Below are 16,434 nucleotides of genomic sequence, written 5' to 3'. Positions count from 1 at the left end.
AAATTTATTCTTAAAGCAGCAGTAAACGGTGCAGGTTGAAAATGCAAATGTCCTCACAAACTTGCATCTTACTCATGGGGCAAAAAAAAAAATCTTTCGCCTCTCTTTCCATTTAAAAATGACAATGTCACATTTGACAAAACCACAATTAAATCATATATATATATATATAATTATACACAAAAACACATACACATACACACATACATATAATACATATATATATATATATATTCTTTTCCAAGGGTGAAACAGAATATAGGGAGGATTTATTAGAACAACATCAAATGAGTTGTTCTTCCATGAACGTTCTTTACCTGCTTTAGTTCCTGGGAAGGGTCTCTGATAGACTTGCCTGATGGTGGTTTGACACAAATCTTCAATTTGTAAAAAAAAAAAAAAAAAAAAAAAAACAAAACACAACGTCTGTGAAGCACAATAAAGTAAAACACAATAAAAAGAGGTATGCCTGTACTCTCCCTGGGTCTATGTACAGACATTACCTAGTCTGACTCTTTTCTGAAGATCAGGTACAAAGTACCCTACTCATAATGCTTCATATTTATAACAGAAACTTAGGAAAGAAGCAATGCAAGCAGATTTATTCAGTCATCTATTCAATACTTGTAGGAGCAGCAGCGATATTACAAGATGAATATGATGTGAACCTTGCCCTCAAGGTAGTTTCAAACTAGTCATGTGACTACCTAATGAAAAATGCTTTAAAAAGAGCACTAGAAATTAGCCATGTGTTTTCTGAGTTTATCACGTAGCAGAGAAAGTAGGGATAGTTCACAAAGTCATTTACCAGATTAATCACAAATACAACAAAACCAGTCAAGCATTACTCCAAAATAATAGTAATAGCTAACACCTACTGTCCACACACTGCATGCCAGTTATTTTATGAAGCACATTATATGTATTAGTTCATTTAATATTCATAAATTTATAAGATAGATAGTATTATTATCTCCACATTCTGGCAGAGAAAACTCAAGATAGAGACTACTAATTTATGTAGGTAACAAAAGCAGCCAATACAAGGAAGTGATAGGATATGAACCCAGGGTGTCTGACTCCGGGTCTGGTTTAAACATTTACTACAATTCTCCCCAGGCATGGGTTGCCTCCTGCAGAAAAAAGCGTATGCAATTTTACTAGGTTTAAAGTGGCTTCTATCCCAGGAGCATGTGTAGTCCCCAAATCAAGTCTGGACTTTGTTTCCATCTTTAAAACGAAAAGATTTTTAGCAACAGAACTTCATCACTAACTCCTTGAAATTAACAGAGCACTACCTGTAGGTGAAATTTAAGGAGAGAAAGGAGGATATTTGAGCTGTAGGAAAGAGTCTGTCAAAAGGCAATACATATCTAAAACAAGCTCTTATCAATGAAATTACTGTCCCAAACACAAACCATTGTAAGTTTATTTTTCAACAATTCAGTGGGCTTTCTCTCAGAATTGTGAATTTTGAAGATGAACACTGTGGTTTCTCCAGCATAGCAAACTCTTTTTTTTTTTCCAATGCTTTATTTTGTCCAGACAGCACTGTGATTTAATTTTAAGAGTAAACATATGATCTGCACAATTTTATGTAAGGACAAAATACCTACATTCATAAGATTGAACTTATCCATCTAATTGTAAATTTCTTAATTATATGCCTTCTCTCCAAACTGTACTAATATCTTATTGCTAGAAAATTGAAACTTGTATAGATCATGATGTTTATTTGTTCTTATAATCCTTAAAAATATAAACATTGATCACATTTCTAGTTTCTGATAGTTTGCTTTCATCCAATCTTCTTTTAACCTTATTAGATTCATTCAAAAGATTTTATAAAGGGGGAGAAAGTTTTATTACTGCTCTATGGCATCTTCTAGAACCCCAGGTATAGTCTGACAGGTTGACTAGTTCACTTCTGAACGTATAGCATGATCGTTAAGGCTACTGACCTCCTTTGGTCCCTTGAGTCAGATGAGAATCTACTGTGAAATGGGAGGTAGAAAGTTGACCTTCTCCACCTTGCCACTTTAGATTCTCCCTTTCAATCAGGACAGCCTTTACAAGGAATAAAATCAGCTTTTGAACTCACCTATCAAGTCTCTAGGGACCACAATCACATTTTGAAAATGGTTCCTATCTCCATTAGGTGGACATTATTAGATGATGCTATAGGTCTTTAATCCACATCAATGCATTCTGTGGTGTGCGAACCATACTTCAAGAGTGAGCACGTGCGGTGGTGTGAGAAAGTGTGCCACCTCTGACCATGCAGGAGAGCAGCTTCCTTAAGCCCTCAGGGAAAAGGGACCTCAGAATCAAACCTTCAACAGCCACGCTGCTGTGATATAGACCTGTTCTCTTAAGGAAGCTAAAATACTCTGTTCATTGAAATTCAGGGCAGCAAGTCTCTATTTTTATGTTCAGCAAGAAACAGTCAAAGAAAATGGCCTAAGCTTAAAAAAAATCAGGCAAATATTCACAGCGCTAATTGTTTTGGCCAAAGGCAACAAAAGAAATTTTACCAACAAAAATCGAATAGAAGTGTCACAACTTTAAAAAGAGGAATTTTCAGTCCTATCAGGTGAGTTGAATGCTCAGCTTTAACTGGAGCATAAGATTTCAGTTAGGGAATGAACCAGAAGATTCAAAAGAGGTATACAAATCACACAGAAGTTATGACAGAGGTCTGTGAAGACTTCAGAGTAATCTGTAGCCCACTGGCAATCTTAAAAAATGTGCATCTTGGACTATATTTCTTAAGTGTACTAATGTGTCAAGAAATGAGGCACAGCATACTTTAACTATAAAGGAAAGGAGCAGGCAGCTGGGATGGATCACTGACAGATGCTTCTCTCTTACAATGTTTTTTGTAAGATGATGGTTTGCTAAACCTCCAACAAGACCACTAAACTAACATTTCATATTTTCTTATATCTGGGACTTCAACAAATACTTGTTGATTGTTGACTCAGTTATGAATCCTTTTTTACTTAAATCTATGGGATGTCATGCAGAGTGTAATAAAGCCCTCTAACAAGGTAAGCTCTTAAAAAAACGACTAAAATGTTTTTCCCTTTCTTCCACATGAGAATGAAAGAGAAGCTTTGCTTTGTATTCCCAATGAGATTTTATTTTCAATTTAAACCCTCAAAAATCACAAGCATCTATCCTAGTCTGTAAACTGATGAGTCTATTCTCTATTTACAAGTAATTTGGACAACAGTTTAGAACACTCAGGGAGAGCTGAGTTTTAATGTACCCCCAAAATCATGCTATGTTATTTTTTCAATGACACAAAAAGGCTCTATCCTTCCCGACAAAATTGCAATTGCAAACAATCAAAAATATAAAATTTATAATCACTTATTACAGGTAAGCTGAAATCTTCTTCCGTATCTCTTTCTCTTTTAGTTAATCATTTCTTCCCTCTCCCTCTTTCCTTCACCCCTTCCTTCTACAAATAGTTGCTGAATCTCTATTTATACCCAAGCACTTCTGGGACCCCAAAGTCTTAGTTCACCAGGGGCACAACAGAGACAAATTATCCTTAAATGTGCCCAGTGGCATAGCCCCACTCATACAGAGAGAGAGCGTGGATTATTGGGGGCAGGCATTTCAAATTTGGCCACTCCTAAATACCTAAAAAGATTTTTATCATCACCTCTTGTCCTGATTCTACGTTTCTTCACCAATACACCTTTATTGATATGTTGTCCACTGAATCCTTTCACTTTGCCTGATTGCTGCAACAGAGTCAGGTCTGCATTTCATAATACTGACTAATGAAGATCCCCTGAATCAAAAGATAATAAAGGTGGAAGATGGCTGCCCTTGAAGTATTCTCTGCTTTATTCACAGCATCTATTAGCCTGGAAGTCTAAAATTCCATAGTTAAAATTTAACGTGAGAATCATATGCTGAGTACCCTGTCAAAAATACCATTACTTCTGCAAAACCTTGGAGGTTTGGCTGGTAAATTTTTTGGAGATTTAATGTAGTCGCAGAAGCAGCAGATATATGGGCCTCAAGACTCATTAGTTACAGCAGCTTAGGCCTCTCAGTAGGATGTAGGAAACAGCTCCCTCACTTCAAGGGCTCTGCAATCTACCATCCAAATCTTGCCACAGAAGCAAAGGTCTCTGTGTCTTACCTGTCAGCACCAGGAAACCCCATGCTATGACAGAATCGCTGGCAGTGTGGCCCTCAAACACGTGCTCCCAGACAGACCTTTCTTCTCTCTGAAGAGGCCTGAGGGACATTCCAGATATAGCTGAGATTCTTCTGCTCTCAGGGGGGCTTGCTTAGAAGAGCAGAAATTAAGCTGTTGGGTCAATAATTCAGAGAGACATTAATGTGGAATACTTTCCAGAAAACATCACCGATGCTCTCCTTACCTGTTTTTTTTTTTTTTCTTTTTTCTTTTTTAAAGACATGTTGAAATACCTACTGATATTGATTGGGCACTTAACTGTGACAGGACCTAGGTGAAATGCTTCACATGGATTAACTTATTGAATCCTCACAGCTTCTCTCTGAGAGAGTTTTATTATTGCTGTCCCCACTGCCCAGATGAAACAAGTGTACGTTTAGCACCTTGCCAAGGTGACAGAATCATGAGGCAGGAGAGGCAGCTACAAACCAAGGCAGACTAAGTCCAGAGCCAAGCTCCTAACCTCATTATTGAGAATTAGAGAATTACTGGAGCTGCATTGCCGTGTACAGATGAAGAAACGGAGATCCAAGAAGGTTAAATGATTTGATAAAAATCAAAGATTTTTAGAAACAGCATGAAAACTTTAACTCAGTCCTCCTGCCCACCAGCCGATTGACTGTACTGATTCTATCACATCGCTTGTACCCTTTAATTCACAGCATCAATTCTTGATAAGATGCCATTTGGGAGGGTAGCTACACAAGACACAAAAGGATATGACTTTCATCATTTCATTTTCCTCTTCTGGGAAACTATGAAATAGGAATAATTACACATGCCTTACCTACCAGAGGAAATATGAAAGTAAAAGAAGAAATGCAAAACAAAAACATTTTGAAAATACGAGCTACAAAAATGGAAAGAATTAACAAAAAAAAAATCCCCACCTTCAAGCTTCTGGTTCCCTAACTGCACTTTCTCTAGCAATAAATAAATTGGAAAGGTAGCTTCAATTACCTGATAAGGTTCTACTATGATTATAAAAAAATAAATAAATAACTATTTTGGGCATTGAATGGCAGAATCCCACTCTATATTTTCAGCTATCCATGCATTACTGTCTTCATCTATTTTTTTCAAGAACTTAGGGTACAGTGATAATTAACCAAAGACAAAAATACGAAAAACAACATGCAAAGATCTCACTATGCATGGAACTTTGCATAACTTATTTCAAATGTCCCACTCTGCACGGAACTTTGCATAACTTATTTCATTCAATCTTTGTAAGAACTCTGTAAAATAAATATTAATATTTTCCTTTTAGAAGAGGTTTAATACAGTTCATAATTTGTCTGGGTTTCACAGTTAGGTAGAAGAGGAGCTGGGATTCATAGTCAGGCCTACCTAATTACAAACATGGAACGACTCTGCCATGCTTGAAATTCTGGGGTTATATCTGCTTTTGCCAAGGACCACACTGTCACTCCCATAACCCACCATTAAATAGGACTAGCTGAGGTGACACTGCAGCCCCCTTAGCTACCATCTGGGCTTTAAAAAGTCAACTGCTATAGTAACATGAAAAGAACAAATATTTCATTTGTTAAAAATGTTTTTTCAATAAATTCCCACCAGAAAAAGAGATTTGAAAAAGTTATTCCTACCAGTGGCAGGTCTGCACCTTTCTTAAGTTTGTATCCCCAACCCACTTCCTAATCTTTCCAATCTGGTCTATTTCTTACACCACTTCAATTCTGATAAATAGTCTAATTTGCCACATTTCACAGATACCCAACTACCAATCCTCTGTCAACAGCATGCTCTTAATCTTGAAGTGAGAAGGAAACAAGATTTGAAGCTTGATTCCCTTCATCTTGCTTCTTGTTAAGAGTTCTTAAAAGAACTCTTGTTCTTAAAAGATTTGGTCAGAAATCAAACCTGAGCAATCAGTTAAATGAAATTAAGGACTTCTGTTTAGATTTCATTATTTATAATATCAGTAGGTATTTTATAAGTCTCTCTGTCACATAAAGACAAAGAATTATCTGAAAATTCATTCTCTCTAGGAACTTATTTGCTATATATTTTCACAGGAATTTCATTAATGATTTAGCAATGTAAAACCATGGAACTAAAGCCAGCTTGTCTGCCTGCCTCTCGTAAGACGAAATTTAAGCTAAACCATCAGGATTATTACTTCTGGCTATTTTAAAGACTACTAATGAAGGAAATGCTACAATTTTCCCAAGCAACCCCTTCCAGATTTCTAAAGCATGTTTACAAGGAGCTCAATCCACCTACCACACAAAGAGAAATAGAATTAAGTGTAAGCTCTAATAACAGTTTGAGGGGCGATAATTGTGTTCTACAGAGCCCTCTTTATCTTGTAACATATTTCCAAATTTTGGAGGAAACTTTAAACTGAAATCTAGGTACAGGTTAAAACAACATTGACTTTTCTATCCAAGCACCAAAAATTAGAATGGTAAAAATCTAATTTTGTATGATTGTGTGTGTGTGTGTGTGTTTTGCATGGGCAGGCACCAGGAATTGAACCCAGGTCTCCGGCATGGCAGGCAAGAACTCTGCCTGCTGAGCCACCATGGCCTGCCCAATTGTGTGCTTTTGATATGAAAAATACCTTCACAACTCTGGATGACACTAGCATTTTGGAGAAAAAGAAAAAAAAATTGCCATCCACCAATTATAATTATAACGGTCATTCATGCTAAATGAAATGTTTTTCACATCACATATTTTCCGCAATGTGGTCTGCAATGAATTTCTTTTTCTTGATTTGCTTCCCTCTTTTTAATGGTTCTTGTTGTTTACCTGTTTCCTAATAGACATTCCCTGGGGTTCTCTAAGAGTAAATGTTCATTCTTAGAAGCTCTTACTTGAGAATATCACCTCATGGAAACATTCACAGCCTTGTCTCCACAGAATATATTATAAACACTGCCTTTTTTACATGATAAGCTAGAGTTTAGTACCTAAAATTTATTTTTTATTTGCCCATTGATAAACAGACTCCTCTCCAGGCACTTGGTTTCAAGAGTATTTTCTTTGAATAATTCCTTTCTGATAATCCATGATACACTGCTGGAAAGATTTTTTTTTTTTCAAGAATGAGAAGTGATCTTAGAAGTTCTTCAACAGTAAGTATCCTAATTGAGATAGAGTGATAGCTATTTTTAGTGTATTCTGCCCTCTCCTAGGCCCCAGAAATACATAATGTAATGGAGAAACTGGGCAAGATGCACTGACGCCCCAGAGAGAGATTTTTGGGGGAAATAGTGACACAGTCTTACAGAACAACTTCATCCATGCAGAAAAAAAAAAGAAATGCTATTTATAAGCCACCACATTCACACAATTTCAAATTGGCAGGCAATGGGGAAGGGAATTAATGCTTACTTATAACTGATGTATGCCGGACATCACATAATCTATTTGTCACAGTCATCCTATGAGTATTAATTTTTCTCTACTGAAATATGAGGAAGTAGGCATAAAGAAGAAGAAACGTGCTCAAGATATCCTATATGGCAGAGAAAGACCAGGGCTCAAATTTAGTCTGTCTTATTTAAAGTCCACAGTCCTCTAACTACCTTCCCCTGCCCCAACCGTATGTCTTTATACAGCTCCCTTTTAAAAAGAACTCAATTTTGGAGATAATAAAAAGCATGTGATTGCTGTATTTTTTGAAACACAGATGTCTTCAAAGGTCCAACAAGCTGGAGTCTGATTTTACAACATCACTAGCATCCCTTTCAGCATAAACTACCATACCACTAATTCTGGCTATCAAGCCTCAGTTATCAGAATCTAATTCAACATAATCAAGTTCTAATGCCTCTGATTATGACTATTTGCTGTTGCCTAGGGGCCTGGAAAAAGTACAGGTTTTATAAATATAAACAGAGGGCTCATGATGCTGTTGGAATGTTCTACCTTCCTGTTTTCAAAGCAAGAGACTGCAGTGCTCTGAAAAAGTTTTCCATGGAGAGAACAAAGGAACCTTCTTCTATCAAACAATTTTAACACTCATATGCACCAGCATTATTTTGTGAAAATTTTATTAACATTCATTTGTTCAATATTTAAAATCTGAAGTGAACTAGTACTTAAGGGAGAAGACATATACCTATTCTGTATGTAAGCTCCACAGAGGCAAGGTGGGTCAAATATCTGAGTTCAATTCTACTACTCAAGCGTCTACATAGCATGGCATGGCCGTTGCCCTAGATGAGCTCAGACTGAAAGTGAAAACAAAGCATTTAGTGAAATTTTCAACACACTGAGCCTTCTACAAAGTTGAAAGGACACAGCCCAAATTTTACTCAAAGGAGAAGAAGATTAACGCTCTTCGGGAAGATCCAAGAAAGCTTTATAGAGAAGAGCCCTGAGTGTCAAATGCAGGAGTTTAGACTTGATCCTATAAATAATGAGAAGTAATATTATCAGTCCAGGAATGGGGAATAGTAACCTGACTATGGAGTGTAGATTAAGGGAGGAAAAATGAAAGAGAAGGAGATACATAATATGGGCTTTACTACAATGGCCACAGTGGAACCAAAATAAAAGGGTAAAAGAAGGAAAGACTTTTTTAAAAAAATCATAAAACTAGTGATGGAACAGATGAAGATGAGTGAAACAGAGTTATCAAAGATGATTCAAAGCAATAGATCTGGGCATCATCTCTTATTTAATAAAGAAATTATGAATTAAGCAGGAGAGGGACTTTGAGAATCATTAGTGCATTCTAAAACATACTGACATTGAGTTCCAGAAGAAAATCCAAGTGCTCCATTGAGGAAAGACAAATGACAATGTGTCCCAGGCTGGTCTTTTACAAATGTCAGTGGACCAGACAAACCTGTCAGCCTTTCCTAATAGTGCGACACTGATATGTTCAGGTTTTTTCTTCCCGGTTCATTTCTCAATGGGAAACTGCAGGTAGCAAATGTTTTGGTTCCACCCAATTCAACAAGACTCCTGTTGTCATAGACAGAAACACTAAAGAATTCACTGGAGGGTGACTAGAGCAGGTATTTTTACACGGTACTGGAAGTAGCTGGCCAAGGAGTCATTCAACAACTTGCTAACATATCTGTGTGTGTTAGCAAGAAACAACGCCATTCTAAGTGCATCTAGAATCAATCAATCAAGTTTCGAAAAATAGCCTTTTTAATTTTCTGTTACCCCATCTGAGGTTTCTTCAGGACAGATAAAAAGTATATGACAACAAAAAGAGAAAAAAGAAAAAGCAGAAAAGCACAGTAGCCATAGTCTAGCACCCTAAAGGGAACTGAAGGAATTAAAGAAAGGATCACTTAATTTAAACAGAATTAACAATATGTACACAGAACTGCCATGGACAAATAGTACTAGAATCTTAATTATAATCACAGAATTAAAAGCAAAAAACAAAAACTTCCGGCACATGCAGAGATGAGTGTTTCAGCAGGCAGTGCAAAGAGGAGGGGATGGTCAAAACTCAAGTCCAGGAGGGTGGAGACTTGCAAGCACATACTGCACTTATTTTCAAATTATCAATGTGGAAAAAGCCTTTCCCAGCCTATCTCTGGGCATTTTTTTTCTATTAATATAAGTCTCTGGCCTGAGTAAGTACATAGATTTAGAAAATGAGAGAATCTGACCTATTTATAACACAGTCAAGCCTCCATTATTCCCCAGCTCTCTCAGAGGGTATTTGCCTTTTGCTATTATCTGTCCTTTGGCCATTCCATTGTCCATTATCTTCTCCACAGGGAAAAAGAGGTGAATCTCAAATCAATCCATTTAACTATTTATTAGTACTGGTAAGAGAGTAAGGGAAAAGAAGGGAGAGTGTTCTCAACAATAAATGAAGACCTTACCCATTGGGCACTTATCCAAAGGCTTTCATCAATATTGAAAATGTGCTGAGTTCTCATGCTTTATTTTCAAATTAGCGATTCTCACTATTTCCATTTTAAAGAAATACATTGAGAGGTCTAAGAATCTTTTTCAATCAAAAATAGCAAAGACTAAATAATGACTTCTAAGAGAATTATCTATTATAAAATCAAAATGGAAAGCAGCTCATCATTTATACTCACTAGACAATGAATAATTACTTCTGAATTTGAATTCGATATTTAAGCCATGGAAAAATAAATTTAGAGTTGATTTTGGAAATTATTCAGTGCTTGCCTTTCCTTTAAAGACAATTCAAATAATTATTAAATATCATAAGCCAACCTCAGGCACTCTCTACTTCAGTTTCCCAATATCCCTAAGAGGAAAATGAAGTTGTTAGCAATACTAAACAATAGAAGGTACTTACAGGGTTGTTCTGAAGATTTAAATGTGATAATTTACATGAATTGCATAGGCAGCACTTGAAATAAACCTTATCTATAATCGAAATTGACTGATGTTATCATCATCAACAACCATCCCCTAGATGAGAATGTGGCCTTGTTGGTCCCCAGTGGGATTCAAGGGAGCAAACTGTTTCTAAACAGTCCCATAAACTCACTTTATAAGAACTTCTAGATGGGAATTGTAAGGCCCTTCTATGGAGGATAAGGGCTTACTAAAGATCATCTCAGCAGTGACCTCACGTGTTTCCAGGAAGCCTAGAAAGTGCCATTAACACCCAGACATGCAAAGGAAAACAAAGGTCAGGGAAGAACCATATGAAAATATGTTCTATTCTTTGTAGCCACTGAAAATACTGTTGAAAACAGTGGGGGGTGTGTGGGAGTCTATATATATGCACATACACACCACGTGCACGCATGTCTTCTCTGTCCATCGATCTCTACTCCATCATGAAAGAAGCAATGCATTTTTAGAATTGTCTTCCAGCCCAAAAAAAGAATTTAAAGTCCAACTTCTGTAACCACCATAATCACATCAAACTATGTAAACTTTGAATATATTATAAACTTTACATGATTTTTACTGTATTAAATGTGCAAATAATAAAGAATAAGATGAATGGTTGTTTTATGGAGACTGAGATGGTCAAATCCATGTGTCAATGTAACTAGATTGTAGGGTCCAGCTGTTTGGTCGAGTAAGCACTGGCCCGGGTGCTGGTGAGAGTATTTTGAAGATGTAAATAAGTAGTCAATTAACTGTACCTATGGCTGATTATATTACAATCAACAAAAGACAATGCCTTCAGCAATGAAAAGTCTCATTTGATCAGTTGAAGGCCTTAAATGGAGAACTGACGATTTCAGTAGTCAGAAAATAATTTTCTATTACTGTTTTGGCCAGCAAGCTTGTCCTGGGGAAGTCATCAAAACCTTCTTTGTAGTTCCCAACTTGCAGCTTACTGTATGGGATTTGGACTTGCTAATCCCCACAGTCACATGAGCCAATTCCTAATAAATTCCATAATATTTACTTCTTTTTTTTTTGGCATGGGTAGGCTCTGGGAATCGAACCTGGGTCTCCAGCATTGCAGGCGAGAATTTTTCCATAATATTTAACTAGGCAGATTAGATATATCCTGTAAGTTCTGTTTTTCTGGAAAACCCTGACTAAAACAAAGACAGGGCAATTAAAGAGTTGTGATTTTTAGTCTTCTTTTCTGCTTTCTGTAGGACCTGGGTTCTTAGGCATCTCCATCAGGAAATAATGTGCCTAGTATAAAATAAATAAAGTTAAAACAAAAATAATAAAACATCAAATGTACAAATTTTCCATCAGTTCTGTGCTTTGCTCTCTTTAATACTATACATAAGGATAATACTATGAGTTAAAACTCTCACTTTATGGAAAACCACATTTGTGTGAAAATCTACTTAACTAATGGTTTTATGCAGTGCCAAAAGAGATAAGCCATCAATTGAAATCATTTCTTCTTTAAACACATCTATCCAGTGTGGCATCTGAATTGCCTCATTTGTGGTTTAGAGCGCTTGATGCTGCTCAGGGTTGGGTTAACCAGCAGGTATCTGCCTGACAAATCTACTCAAAAGTAAGGCAGAAAGGTGGTGGTTGTGTTATTTTTTTCCACTGGGCAACCAATCTATAGTAATAAAAAAGCAAGCACTTCTGAGGAAGCCTCCATCCAATAGCTGAAAAAGACCATCCTGTCTTCCAGATTGGCCAACACAGACACATTATCAATTACATATATGCAGAACCTGATGCACTGGACACTCTTATTAGGACTGGAGAGGCAGAATGAATGGGCCAAGATTCCTGGAGTCTAATGGGAGAGACAGGCATGAAAACAGACAAAAGATAACACAACATGAACAGGCAACTAATACAGTTAAACAAAATGCTACTCAAGCCCAGAGAAAAAGGGAAAATAATATTGTGAGGGTATTAAAGGAAAAGAAGTTGCAAATTGGAGACAACCAAGTAATAGTCTATGTAAAGGGTGAATTGCATGAGGAAAGTCTATCTCAATGCCTTACCACCTCTGGAAAGCATGTGCAGGGGACGGGTGCTTGACATGATACCTGAGCTAAGTTCTGAGATGCAGATTTTCAAAGATTTCACATCACAATAAGTTTGCATGGACTTTATACAAAGGCACAGGGAATCCAAGATACAGGTGATTCAGGAAATATGATATTATTTGGGTTTTTTAGGAAATTAACTCCGGAGACACCAAGGACAATACAATGCAATGATGTAGGGGAGACCCATACGGGGAGATCCAACAAGAGATGGGCAAACAGGAGTGAAGCCAGCTTTGATATTTGACCGCTCTGAAGATTCTTTCCCAAAAGAGTTGGGTTAAATTGAGCAGACTTTCCTATGTGGCAAAGTACACGCTCAAAAATACTCTCCGAAATTCACATGTGATTATAAATGCAGCAATTAAAAAACAATTGAAATTCTTGAGTCAGACAAAAACTCTAAATCAGTGATCTCAAATCCAGAGAACTTTTTGAAAATTCTTATACCCAGGCTTCATCCCAGACTTAATACATTAAGAATTCCCAAGCATAGACACCTGTTTTTAACCAGCTCCCCTGATTAATGTAGACACATGAGTCAAGTTTGGGAAAAGGTGACTCTAAGCCATGCATCAGATTGCTTTGTGAGCATGAACGAGGTCTTACTTGACAGAGTATCCTAAACGCCTCACACAAAACTTAGCATGGTGCCTGGCACGCCATAAGGATTCAACTTTCATCAAATCCCTGGTTACAACTTACTCAAACGGATGTCTGCCTTGCATTCCTTTGGGACTCAGAGATTATTAAACTTGAGTTTTAAATTCCTCTGCTGTCAGCACTATTGGACTTGTTCCCTACCTACTTGGGTAAAAAAATTAAAAAATATTAAACACATTGACTGGAGAATTTTAATCTCTCTTACATATCTTACACAGCAACCAAGGTCTTATTGTTTCATGTTAGGTTGAATGTTGGTTCAGAAACTACTTAATAAGATATTAACAGCTTATAAAATGCATTTTAGTATCTGCCTCACTCCTTTCCAATATGATTAATTATATGTATATATATTACATTTTATATTATGTGATCTTAAAGGAAAAACCTCTGTGCTTCCTGACTGGGAGGTTTGGGGCATGCCTAACATGTTGTTAAATATAGTTTTCCTTCATAGATAAATTCGCAGATTCATAGTATTCTGGAAAAAAAGAAACAAATCGCAATTGCCAAGTAGAATGCAGAAATTATACCATGTATACATGCAATCATAATGATAAATGAAAATAACCCCAGTGCTGTGTTTATGCTGCACTGTATTTATTCAGAAATATCAGCTGTAGAAGCAGTAAGAAGTTCCTTTACATAAATTTATCAAAACTTACTGAGCAAACCCTTCGGAAAGAATTATTTCTACATTGAACTGATAACCCTACAGCAGCATTCTGATTCTAACATCCATCATTGTATAAGCGAGGAAAAATCATTCCGTAAATACAAAATAAGCTTTATATAAGCATAATAATAATTTACATGTTAATCTTGTAAGATAATATATTTTCATGATTCTGCCAAAAGGCACGTGTGAGATGAACTGAGTGAAGCAAGTGTTTAAAACTCACGCTGATAAAAATCTCTGTATGCTGTTGGCAAAGGCATAACAGCCACAGCTGAATTCTCCCCCATTTGACCTTGTAGATACTCCCTTGTTTGACCAAGGGCATCAGTCAAACATGGAAGGGTAAAAGGCAGTGAATAGGACTGCATGGAGACACACCCCTTAATTGCCTGACGTTATGCTTTCAATGAACCAAAAGAACCTAGTGGTTAGGCAGACTTCAGCTGACACCATATTCTGATTCCCCAAACTAAGACAAGTCATTTCCATCCTCTACTTCCTTCTCTCCATCCCCATCACACCACTACATATCACTAGCTCTAAGATCATTTTGCCATTGCATAAAATGCTTATTTCCTTTGCTTTCCTTTCCTTGTTCTGATATACACAAAAATAACAAAACTTTTATTTTGCAGGAGAGATCATGTCACTTTCGTACTAATGAAATAACTCAAGGGGCCAAAACCCTTATTTGGGTTTCCAGGGGAATGGCAAAAACATTGTAGACGGTCAGAGTAACATAATGGAATCCCAGCATTTTGGAGAGAGGGTTCTGCCCGTAGCATTTCTTAAATCTCTATCGTGTGCCAAGACAGCTAGATATTTTACAAAATTAGTTCACCTAATTTTCAGAACAGCAATATGAATAGAAACCATTTTCTCCATTTTATACTTGAGAAGACAAATTTTAAAGCATGGCAAGTTGAAAAAGTTAACTGGTGGCAGATCCAGTATTAGAATCCAAGGCTATCTCTCCAAGTGCTAAGCTCTTTTCATGAATACCATGCAATTACTGGCATGTTTATAAATGGGGGCTGCACTGTTTTTCAATCATGAATAAATTGCAGTGCAATTAGGCTTTGTGGCTCCATGTCCCCCATCGCCCTGGTGACTTCAAGTGGAGGGATTCTCTATTACCTGTCTTGGTCTCTCCGACCTCACTCTATGCTCATTAAGTGCTGAGACCATCTGCTGAAATGAATGAATCTGTTCTATTCATCATCTTATGTACATCTACTGACTCTACTTCGTGGGTATCAGGCCATTCACGTGAAAATAGTTTTTTCCCTGGGGACCTATTTGGAAAAGAAAGTCTCCAGTTACAAATAATTTGGGTTATTTCATTACTCTGTTTTATTAGGGACATATGGCATAAATCAGCACAACCAAACTTTAGGGTATAACAGCACCACCCATCCTATAGTATCTAAGACTTAGAATTGTTGTGCATTTCAAAAGACACAAACACTCACTCACTTCCACCCACATACCTACTGATCTTGTTTATATTTTTATTAGTAGAACTCTTTAGAGTGGTATAGTAGCAAACATTTTATACTTTCAGATATTACACTTATATTATTCAGCACTGCCAAAACAAAAGGTACTCAGATTAATTTTGTCAAACTATGAAAATAATTTTTACGTTGAAATACAGTTCTATGGCCAGGTACTTTATAATGCAAATCCTTTTCTCCACTGCAATAGACTGTTATGTTAATCTGCTTTGGACCCTGGTGTTTGAAAGATCACAAAGAAATGCATGTGTAATAGACTAAGCATTAAGAGGACTCTGCCTCTGATTCTGAGGCAAACTGTAGCATTCCTCATTCTTATATATCAATAAAGATTCTATTTCCAAACATGAGGACATTTACTGGTTTGAAAACAACTTTTGCTTTAATATTGAGGAATATTACTTTTACTTAAAATCTCTTGGAAGTCCAATAATGATATTTGCTGATTGAATTTGAGCATCAAATACAGTAAGACCCTCTCTCAAGACACCATATATTTGGGTTTTAAAGTCAGACAGGTTTAGTTTCAAACTTTAGGTCTGCAACTAACTGGTTATGAGCTTAAGAAAGTCATTCAACTACTCTGGGTCTTGAACACAAACCTCAAAGGGTTATTTGAGCAATCGTGATAATGCCTTCCAAGCATTTATCAGTCTCTGGCACATGGTATTTTCTCCATAAGAGCTAAACTCCACAAACGAGCTGATGGAAACAGGCATTTCCATCATAGTCCTCTCATTAAGGGCATCAGAAACCTTATTTTGGTTCTATCTAATAAGCATATTTTATTTCTCAAAAATAAATAAATAAATACAGTTCTATGGCCAGGTACTTTACAATGTACCCTTAAAATATGAATCAACTTAAAAAATAAAAAAGAAAGCCAGGGTCAAATAGCAACTTAGAAACTGAAAAAAACATTGGTAGATACGG

General features: G+C 36.6%; 1 protein-coding gene across 5 annotated transcripts in view; it reads right to left on the bottom strand.

The window, feature by feature from the left end:
- Positions 1-16,434, bottom strand: part of FLRT2 (fibronectin leucine rich transmembrane protein 2) — a 101,919-nt gene that overhangs the window by 74,474 nt on the left and 11,011 nt on the right. For 3 of the 5 annotated variants that reach the window (XM_077123239.1, XM_077123241.1, XM_077123242.1), the window contains exon 1: positions 318-376. The exons of the other annotated variants lie outside the window; for them this stretch is intronic. The gene's annotated coding sequence lies outside the window, so the exon portion shown is untranslated. Of the gene's footprint in view, positions 1-317; positions 377-16,434 lie in introns of those variants that run through there. 5 annotated transcript variants of the gene reach the window in all.

Source organism: Tamandua tetradactyla, chromosome 12 (genome assembly GCF_023851605.1).
Source record: "Tamandua tetradactyla isolate mTamTet1 chromosome 12, mTamTet1.pri, whole genome shotgun sequence".
In the NCBI taxonomy this organism is placed as follows: domain Eukaryota; kingdom Metazoa; phylum Chordata; class Mammalia; order Pilosa; family Myrmecophagidae; genus Tamandua; species Tamandua tetradactyla.
Note: the sequence above shows the minus strand (reverse complement) of the source record. Positions and strands in the feature narration are given on the sequence as shown.